The sequence below is a fragment of the Lycium ferocissimum genome, chromosome 4, assembly GCF_029784015.1.
Source record: "Lycium ferocissimum isolate CSIRO_LF1 chromosome 4, AGI_CSIRO_Lferr_CH_V1, whole genome shotgun sequence".
NCBI lineage: Eukaryota > Viridiplantae > Streptophyta > Magnoliopsida > Solanales > Solanaceae > Lycium > Lycium ferocissimum.
In genome coordinates this window covers 76,055,273-76,065,632 of record NC_081345.1, presented here as the reverse complement: position 1 = coordinate 76,065,632, position 10,360 = coordinate 76,055,273, and positions in this window count along the sequence as shown.

Here is a 10,360-nt window from a genome sequence, read left to right as displayed (position 1 = left end):
TAAAAATTTTTACCTTAACCTTGTGTTAGTCTATTTACAACACAACAACTCAAAATTCGAGTCGTGTCCTTTAGCAAGATAGGATGCTGAGGCGGGGAGTCGAACCACTTATATGCTCTAGTAGGTCATCATGACTCAGGGCCATCCTCAGACATAGCCACAGGTATGATGATGATAGCTCTAATGTACGACCCCACGAGGAAACACATTATATTCTTAGCCACAGGGTAGCATAAATTGATTACCACGATTTTGAATAGAAAAGAGTTTATGGGCGAGTCATATAGGCTCTAAAATGTTTGGTATTGCAAAATAAGGATATGTTTGTACGACCTACGTACATGAATAAAAAGAGATGGTGTATGACATGAGAACCATGAGCGGAAGATATTAAATTTTGGGGAATATTTTTAGTTGTTTAAGTTTATTGGGATCGAACCCCGAGAGTCGATGTTAGTAAGTTACTACAAGAAGTAGATACTACTATGATATAAGAAGATGTGATGGGTCCATCTTAGATTATGTGATTAAGTGTTTACCCCACATGTGTATAGTATGGTGTAAATTTGGAAGTGTATGGGAAGTTCGAGGCTAGGTATTTTAATCGTTCATTAAAGGGAAGACATAATTTCCCTAAGCGTATATGTAGTTCGAAAAGATAGTATACAACCTCATTAGGGTCGATGATGGGGGAAAGTTAGAAATAACTTGGGTTATTCGAGCATAATAGGTGAACTTGAGGCTATCGGGTGGTTAGTTGAAGAATAGTAAGTAAGTCTTGAGCAAATACGGTGACTTAGCAATTTCAAAAGCTAGTAGAGGTATGATTAATTCCTTTAGTTGGGATAACACTAGTAAAGTGGTTAAGTTTGAATACAATCCGAATATGTGTTAGAATCCAAAGGGTTTAAGCTAAATTCGGGGTATAAAAAATTTAGTGAAAGAAGAATCATCCAAGTAGTAAGAGAGCAAACTATAGAAGAAGAGCCTTTAAGAGTTATCGGAAAGAAGTTTCCCCAAGGCCGGACGGGTGAGGAAAGTTAAGTCGTTAAGACAGGTATGCTAGTTATGAATACATTAGAACCTATTCATGTAAGTAATCCGTTTTCTCGGCAAGGAAGATTTGCTCGAAGTGAGTAGAAAAGGAGTCGTCGGTGTTGTAGAGTAAAAGATTTATAAAAGATAAGGAAAGTTAATTGGATCCCAACAAAAAGAAGAATTCTCAAGTGTAAGATTAGCCTTTGGTCAAAAGGGGAGATGCGTAAACGATCGGTAAGTCTAGTTGGATATTTGAAAACCCCAAGTGAGTAGAAGGATCGTCAAATTTACTTATGTTCAAATCGCACTATCGATTAAATGACCAGAGAAAAGCTATAAGATCTACCCAGTTGTGTGCTCATGGGTAGTGCCATTGCACGAGACTCCAATCTTCGGGAATCGGTCAAAGACTTAGCTCACAATATTACTATAAGTGTTTTGGGAAGTCCCTCAATATAAATAAAGTATGGGAAGTATAGCTCTGGAGGTAGAAAAGAATAGTAAAAAGAAGCTCCCCCTAGCGATAGGAGTTCGACTTTCGGACTCGAAGATGGTAGAGTTGTTGTCCATAACGGGCTTATTCCTCCTTTGTAATCAAAGTGAAAGAGAAATATTTAGATAATCTCTTGTTGCGGTGAAAGAAAGGATTCACAAGCATAAGACGATGGGGGTTAAAAGGGGAGATGATGGTACGTTGAGGTACCAAGGACGTTGTGTATTCCATACATAAATTGACATAGAGAGGAGGATCATGTTAAAACCCATAATTTTAGATATTCTATCCACCAAGGTTCGACAAAGACGTAACATGATCTCAAGGAGATTTATTGATGGAACGACAAGGAAAAGAATGTCGCGGACTTTTTGGCCGTGTCGAATTGTCGAAATGAAAGTCGAGCGCGAGAAATCCCGGGGTTATGCCTAGAATACACATATCCATGGTGGAGATGGTAAATATGGACTTTATAACGGGATTATCTCGCTCATTTTGAAAGCATGATTTGATTAGGTGATTGTAGATTCACTTACTAAGTCAACACAATTTTTGTGAAAACCACAAATTCAAAAAGATCAAGCCAAGTTACATATCCGGAACATTGAGGATTACATCGGACTCCGGGGCCCATCATTTCGGATCGTGGTGCCCGTTACAACGAATCTTTAGAAACCATTTCGGGAAGGACTAGGCAAAAGGGTTGATGTAACGACCCATTCGTCCCTTATAGAATTTATGACCCTTTCCCCCCTTTGACATTTTTTAGCCTTATTAGATTTTTTTTGCCCCGCACGGGGAAAAGGTCCCGGTCATGGGGCGAGTTTTAGGGACTTTTGGGAAAATTTTGAGTTTTATGAAAAATGTGTCAAAGAGGACTTTTAGGTAAACGGATTTTTTTGTTTCTCAATTTGAGAGGCCCCCATTTTTTATGACTGGGGCATGCCTTGTTTCCCCAAGGGATTTGATTTTTGGGACTTGGATTCAAAAGGGTTTATGGGCCAAGGATTTGGGAAAAAGACCCCCTTTTTAATTCCGAGGCCACGGGAGTTCGCCCCCGTTTTAGTAGATGTATATGTTTTTCAGGCCCCGGTTGCCGATTTCTTTTTAAATTTGAAACCCCCAAATTTTTCCGGGGTTGGTTTGGTCCGGGGCCTGGCAGACGTGAGGGATCCCGGTTGGAGGCCAACCCCGAGGTTTGAGAGGGTTTAGGCGAGTCCCCAAAAAAAGGACGATTATCCTTAGGCTGTCCGACCCCAAAGGGTCGTACGACCCTCTTATTACTAACTAGAGGCGAACCATTACCCCTCCCAAATCTATCCTTTTCTTAACAAACAATTTATTAAAAATCACAAAGATTAAAGTAAAAGCTAACATAGACTTTTTAAATACAAAAAACCGAAAAAACCTTCCGGGGTCGAGTTAGACATCAAGAGTTTTTTATACAAAGGGGAAAAAAAAAATGAACTAGCCTGTCCGGGGTGGAAGAGGGTGGGGGAATCCCGGAATCCACGAATAAACTTAAATTTTCCCCCCATATCTACACCCAAAAAAAAAGTAGCAAAGTAGTATCAAAAACCCCCGTCCTAAGCATCTAGGGGCGACTAAAAATTTTTCACACAACCTATAAATTTAAAAAGATAAGGATAAGTAAAACCCCCGGATTCTCAATAGGTTATTTCACTTCACGGACTTACCTTTCTACTCCTAACTATTCACTCCTTTTATCCCCAAGGAATATACCGGTTATCTAACTAGTCTTTTAACCATTCCACCTTCCATTAAGCCAATTATTTAAGTCTCACCTCCATATTTACCTTAACATCTAATTTCTAACTTTTAACGAGTTTGTCTACCCAATTCACTTACTACAAGTGATGACATAGGAACAAGTTACAATCGAAACCTCGCTCTTACACTTACCTCATAAGGCCACCAGCCCACACAATCTCAAGAAATCATAAAGATGCACAATGAATATAACGATCGGAAAACACATGCGTAACGAGAAATATGAGATGTAATGCAATGAACACTGCTAGGGCCCCAACCACACTATACATTCATGCCCCGATGTCATTACTCGCAGTCACGACGAAAGGGACACTTGGTGTCTATGTACCACTCGCCCCAATACTCATCGACCCGAGCCATAAATCCTCCATTAAAAAACCCCTCGAGCGGATCCACATTATATAAATTCTCACCGTTACATTACCGCCAATGATTGGCCGATAGATATTACCTCATATTCAACCCAACCCGGCCATATCACCGATAACAAAACCGACATACTCGACTTCGCCCACATATTTCCTCAACCACGCAATGTATGCGATGATGCAAATAAATCAAACAAAGCCTGAATCATGCCTTTGAGGGCGTAGCACTATCACGATTTCCTTCGCCTTTTCCCCAATATAAACCCTTGTTAACAAGAATGAAAATCATACGAATATTTCAATATACTTGGCAATAAAGACGGAAAACAAATACTCCTAAAAACATATTTTAAACAACGAAATACCCCTTCTAGCCATGTTTTATAATCAATTCCTATTCCGTAAAACATACCCCCAAAGGGATTTTAGCACCCAATGTCAAATAAATATTCATTGTTGCCCTAGCTCCCATTTAAAATTTTTGTTTCGGGGTTTTCGAATTTATCCATTAAAACCCTCCGTGTTCAAGACCCAATCAGCGATCCCCCAATAACTCTAAGCGTATTTAAAACCACTAATCAAAGTCTATTTTTAACCCAACCACGGGCCGGACTAGTGCCCAAACCCGGACACTGTATACACCCGTTATCTATAGCCATATACTACTAACGGAACGAACCGATAAAGTATGACGACGTAGCATATCAAAGCTACCTATCTCCCCGGGGTTACCCATGGGCCCGAACATCGCGAAAACCCGGGGCAAGGTCTTTATATATATATAAAAAGGGGAACGTCCCAACAAAACACAAGTCGAGGAGGCTCCCTTTTCTTTCACGTGCCATGATAAACATATTTTAGCTACGCAAGCCAAAGGCCGCCACTATAAACTTCCCCCTTTAAAAGTCATAACCAATAACAAAACAACAACCACACAAACCCACACGGCCCCCGCGTACCTCTAAGAGGACAAGAATCATATGAGGGGACGGGCCCCCGTCCCCCCGAACGACAACATATGTACATATCGGTTATCCCGGCAAACTATGCCCCGGGAACAAAGGAGCATCAAAAATAGCCGGAGGATCCCCCTAGATGGGGGGGGACCCCAAAACAAAATTCCCGCCCCTGGCGGCATGAAAAAAAATTTTCCCCCGAAGAAAGCGGGTCAAAGGGAATATGTCCCCGGGGGTTTTTAAAAAAGAAACATAGAAAAAGGAATCATATTCAGAAAAAATTAAAAAGTTTTAATGCAACAAACAGAAGTTTCATAAAACTTGCCTTTGAACATATTTCATCCGTATCGCCATATCAATGTCACTATAGTATTTCAAATCAAAGCTGATAATCATTTTTTTGGAACATATATAACGTGTCCCCCCTTAGGGGGAACCCCGGTAATTATAATCATAACATCATAAACAAAGCAAAACTGCCCCCCTTTTTTTCCCGAAGGGGACTTAATAAGGGAATGTACGCCCCCCCGGGCCCTTCCATCTCCAAATCATCATATCATTTTCATCATCATCATCATATATATATATATAACGGGTCCCTCCCCCGGGCCCGGGGGGACTGGGAATAGTAAAACCCAAAGACGAGAAATCCCCGGCCCGGACCCTTGAAGGATAAAAGGGTATCCCCGATAGCCATGCCACATAAATATAAAAAACATTTTTGAGACTCAATGAATAGTAAACCAAATCAGTTCCCGGGACATTAGCATGTTACTTTTTAAAAAAAATAAACATACTTATGCAATTTTTTTTAAAAAAAAAGGTTAACCCCTAGGATCACATACTAGTCCATCATGTAATAAATAACGAGATCAAAACCCATTATATCAACATTTCCAACATTATTTGACGAATAACAATCAAAAGGCCATCCCAGGTTTGGGAGAGGGAGTTACCCCGAGGCTGGGGATTATATTTTACTTACGTTTTGGGACATGCCAAAAAAAAAGGGAAAGGGAATAGGTTTTGCGTCCCTTTTACGTTTAGTCGTATAATAACTTGTACTTCCCGCCCAACAACACTTATCCTATATCAAGATATCAAGACCCAAAGTTAGTCTACAAAGGTTTTTTTAATACGCACTCTAACGCTCCCAACCCTTTTAAAAAGGTTTGACGACGTTTGTTTGATTAAAAACCCAAATAGTGCTACAAGCTAAATCAAGGACCCCTTTCCCATATCATTCCAAACTTGTTTAACATGACTTAGGGAACTTTGGACAGCTTGTATATCATTCAATTCAGTCCCAAAATCATGGCCAAACAGCCCATACAACAATACCATTTCACTTTTACTACATGTTCATAATGACATTCAATCATTCCAAAAAACAATTTTACTTCTTTAAACCCCCAAAATTTCTCCCCTTTGGGGCCGTTTTTACATCTCAACATGATTTGTTTCATAACACCTTAATTCACATATTCAACATACATACAATATATCACAATGTCAAAAACAAAAAATCAAAATTTGGGACAAAAAAAGTTCCCTAATCTTCCCTAAAAATCCCCCCACACATTTTAAGCCATTCTTACAAAATTTTCCATTTTCACTATTTATCCACATTACAACACCTTCAATCCACATCCAATATAAAAGGGACAAGAAAACCAAACATAATTCCATTCAAGTCTACAAACACATGGCTCATTTAAACTTAAGAAAACAAAACTTCAATTCTAACATGCACATCATAAACCAATTCTACAATCCAGTTCCATTACATACGGTATACATTTATTTACCAACAATACATGCAAATGGAATCAACCATTGCTTCACCAAGCCTTACCAAGCCAAATCCTCAAGTTCAATCCACAACAACAACCCAACAACAAATACGCATGAATTATACATTCAAATCTTTCATACAACACAAGAACAATGATCATTCTTACCTTGTAACTTGTCCTTCAAAATTGGCCGGATCTTCAACTCTATGGAATGCTACACCTTCCTGTCTCTACCCAACAACTACTACACGTCCTTATACACTTGATGAGGAATTTATTTACTTGGAAAAATTGATTTTTGGATCAAAATGGAGGGAGGGTGTTTCGCCAGCTTTGTAGCCGAGCCTCTCTCTATCACTATACTTTTCCAACTTTGAATTGTTGAAATGAAATTCTTATTTGGATTATGAATCAGTAATTCTCTATATATATACAGTCCACAAGGTGGACATGTGTCCCACCCAAGTTTTTAGCCAATAATAGTTGGCCAATTCAAAGCAGGGCCCACACGGCCTCTTAAGCTCCCTAATGATGCAATTTAGTTCTTAATCTCACTTAGTCATCCAATCTTGGTCAATTAACTCTTATTCTCCAATAATGTTCTTATACCAAACGAAATTCATAGGCTATTTGATGCATCGAAAACGAAATCGGAGATGAAAACCTCTTACCGGAACCCTAAAAACCGCTTTGTCTTTAACTTGTCGCACTTAGTTTATAATGTCCCTATGTAAAGATACGGACATTAACAAATTAACTCAAGTAAACTACAACCTACCTTGTTGACGAACAATCAATTGAATTCTAAGTGAATCGATCGCCTTCCTAAACTTCATCCGAATCCATTAGAGATGATAGTCATGGAGAAAGATGTGGAGGAAGTAGAAAGAGTCCTTTTTCTTGGTGTCAAGGTTTTTTCGTCTGCGCAAACCTAATAGCAGCCAGAGGTCTTTTGTTTAAAAGGGAGGGTGAAATATAAACTAGTGACCAAAAACGAGTTTACCGCCCCGCCCGCCCACTTCAAATGATCGGTTCCGCGCGGACGACCGTGGCGGTCCATTTTCTTGCCCTAGGCCTATGACTTCTAACTATCCGAAATTGATTTTTTCCACTATTAATCCTTAAAACACCCCATAGGGATTATTATTTACGATCATAGACCTAGATTGGGTATGGATTCAAGTATTAAATAACGACCGGACGGGTTCCACTGTGCGTACTCGCTGATATGATAGCGATCCACCGTAGTGATAGACTTGCGAGCCCGGCGATAACAAAAGCCAAACCACTACAAATGATGATGGGACCGTATTCTTATTTAATGCTTAGTTGAAACCCCTTATTTGCTATCATTTATTGGTTCTAAGCATCCTTTGAAGCGATTTCCGAGAGTTCTTGGCTGATTTCTCTTAGGGGTAAGTCTCCTAACCTTAAATCCATTCCCTTACCTTTTCTACATGAATCCATGCTAGGATCTCCATATAACTCAAGCAGAAGATGGGTTTTGATGATAATTTCATAAAATGAGTTTTAGTCTTCCTTAACGACAAATACGGATTTCACTAATCTAAGCATAGTAGTTTGATGAATTCATTGTTGATAGACTTAATCCTTTCATTATTAGTGTTTAATTTTAGGATTGAAAAGTTAAGATTTATGCCCAAATTAGGAGTTTTCACTTAAATAAAGAAATTGACCCATTCTTGAGTTATTTTAGCAATAGGTTAGTAGGATTGAACTCCTAGAATGTTGAATTGGATATTTCACTTTTGAAATACCCATTTTACCCTGGTGGGCTCGTTTCTCCCTTTATCCATAGTTGGATTTGATTCTAAAGACAAGTATAGAAAGATGGGTGTTGTTCTTTTTTATTTCTAATATAGAATTCGATTATGAATAGACTTTGAGTATTTGGAAGCGCAAAGAAAGGGAAAGGCTAAAGTTTGATGATTCTTGGATCTTGTTCGGCATTCCAAGTAGGTTACATCTTACCTTTTTTGTTAGACTTCAGTTAGCGAATCATATGTAGAGTTAGTGATTGTTGGAGAAAGCATGTACGCCATCGGGTATGGAGTTGCGATGGAATTCTTTTAGGTTGGTCGCTGTTGATTGCGGCTTTTGCCTTATAATTATGGTTAGGCTTGTTTCCTTATTTGCTGGGTTGTGTTACGTGTGTGCATTCATCTCTCTTGTTGTGTCACTTATCATCAGAGAAAGGAAGGATAATGAGATTAGGCTAAATCGTGATGCATGCATATGATAATGCACGGATGAGAACTTGACTTTTGATTTATCACGATGATTATATCACGCATGGCATACATTCTCATTTCATAATTATATTGATATTGAATTATGACTCGGTACTGTTGATGATAAATGAGTAAATGGAACACTGGGTGATTCTAGACCTAATGCTTAGTGATTTACCTTATAATTTAGAGATCGTATTTGACATGTGTTGATGTTGTTGGAAAGGAAAGGAAAGTTGTGATATTGAGATTGTTATTGTGATATGTGTCCATGTGTGGCACGAGAGGTTGTATATTCATGTTGGCATTGTTATCATGCATTCATTCATTCTTATATACATTGGGATCGGGTTGCGTACCGCAACACTTACTTGGATCGGGTTGCACGTACCGCAACACTGACTTGGACTGGATTGCACGTTCTGCAACACTGACTATATATATTGGATTGGGCTGTGCGCCATAGCAGGTACATGGGCTTAGCGGTCCCCCATGGGTCATGACTGTCAAGGAGTATATATCATCCGCCCAAAACGCGTGTGTGTCATTACATTGCATTGCATTGCATTCATATTTCATTCACTCAACATCTGATTCTGGTTGTGGTTAGTTACTGTATTGTATGGTGTGCGTGGACATTGACATTCTGGTTGGTTACTAGTTTGAGATCGCCGTGTGCCTGATTAATACTTGCTTGGGAATTGATGGATTCGAGGAGTAGAGTCTTTCTCCTAAGCTAAGACCTAAGGCTATGGAGTAACATTGTTCATTGTTCTAGTGGTTGGGTTATTCTGAGGAATCTTAGGAATCTTGGCAGACTTGTGTTTAGGTGTTTTACCATAGGCTAGGATTCGGCTATTTGATCTTGATATACTTTATTGTTATTTTGGACTGTGTGGTGTTTATACCTGATTGTGAGCATGCCTATTCTTCGCCTTCTCCTTTATATATGCTAGCCTTCCAATCCGTTGTCGGCTTATGATGCCTACTCCCCCCCTCCAGATTGCTCAGACCGATGCTACATTTGTTATACCTTTATCAGTATGCAGAGTTTTGAGAGACAGTCCTCTTCCCCACATCGATACTGATTTCTGAGGCTTGGCTTGCGAGTATCTAGGGTGATCCTCTGACGAGTCACTTCCCAGAGGCTCATCTATCCTGTCTTAATAGTCCCATCCTTCAGATAGCTCTTTATTTGACTTTCAAACTTGTATATTGGACATTCATGTAGTTGCTCTTGTACGAGTGAGACCAGTTCCTTGGGGATTGTATTGTTCTCCGCACTTATTCTCTTTTCAATGATATTGAGATTTGTTGTTAGTTACATTATTCTTCTGCATTTATAGTTTATATGCTAGTTAAGGGAAGGGTTCGCCTACCAAGATGGGAAATGGTAGGTGCCCGCACCATTGCCGACATTTTTGGGTCATGATAGTTAACCTTGCACGCTTCTTCATCCTCGTAACATAGTCAAATTGCATGCACTATTCAAAATCGAGGATATATTGAGTGTGCAAAGTCCTTAATTTTAAAGGTAATTGGCTGATCACTTACCTCTCATTGAGTTTTCCTATAGTAACAGCTATCAATATAGTATCAAAATAGGACCATACGAAGCTCTGTATGGGTGAAGATATAGCTCACCGATTGGTTCAAAATCCCC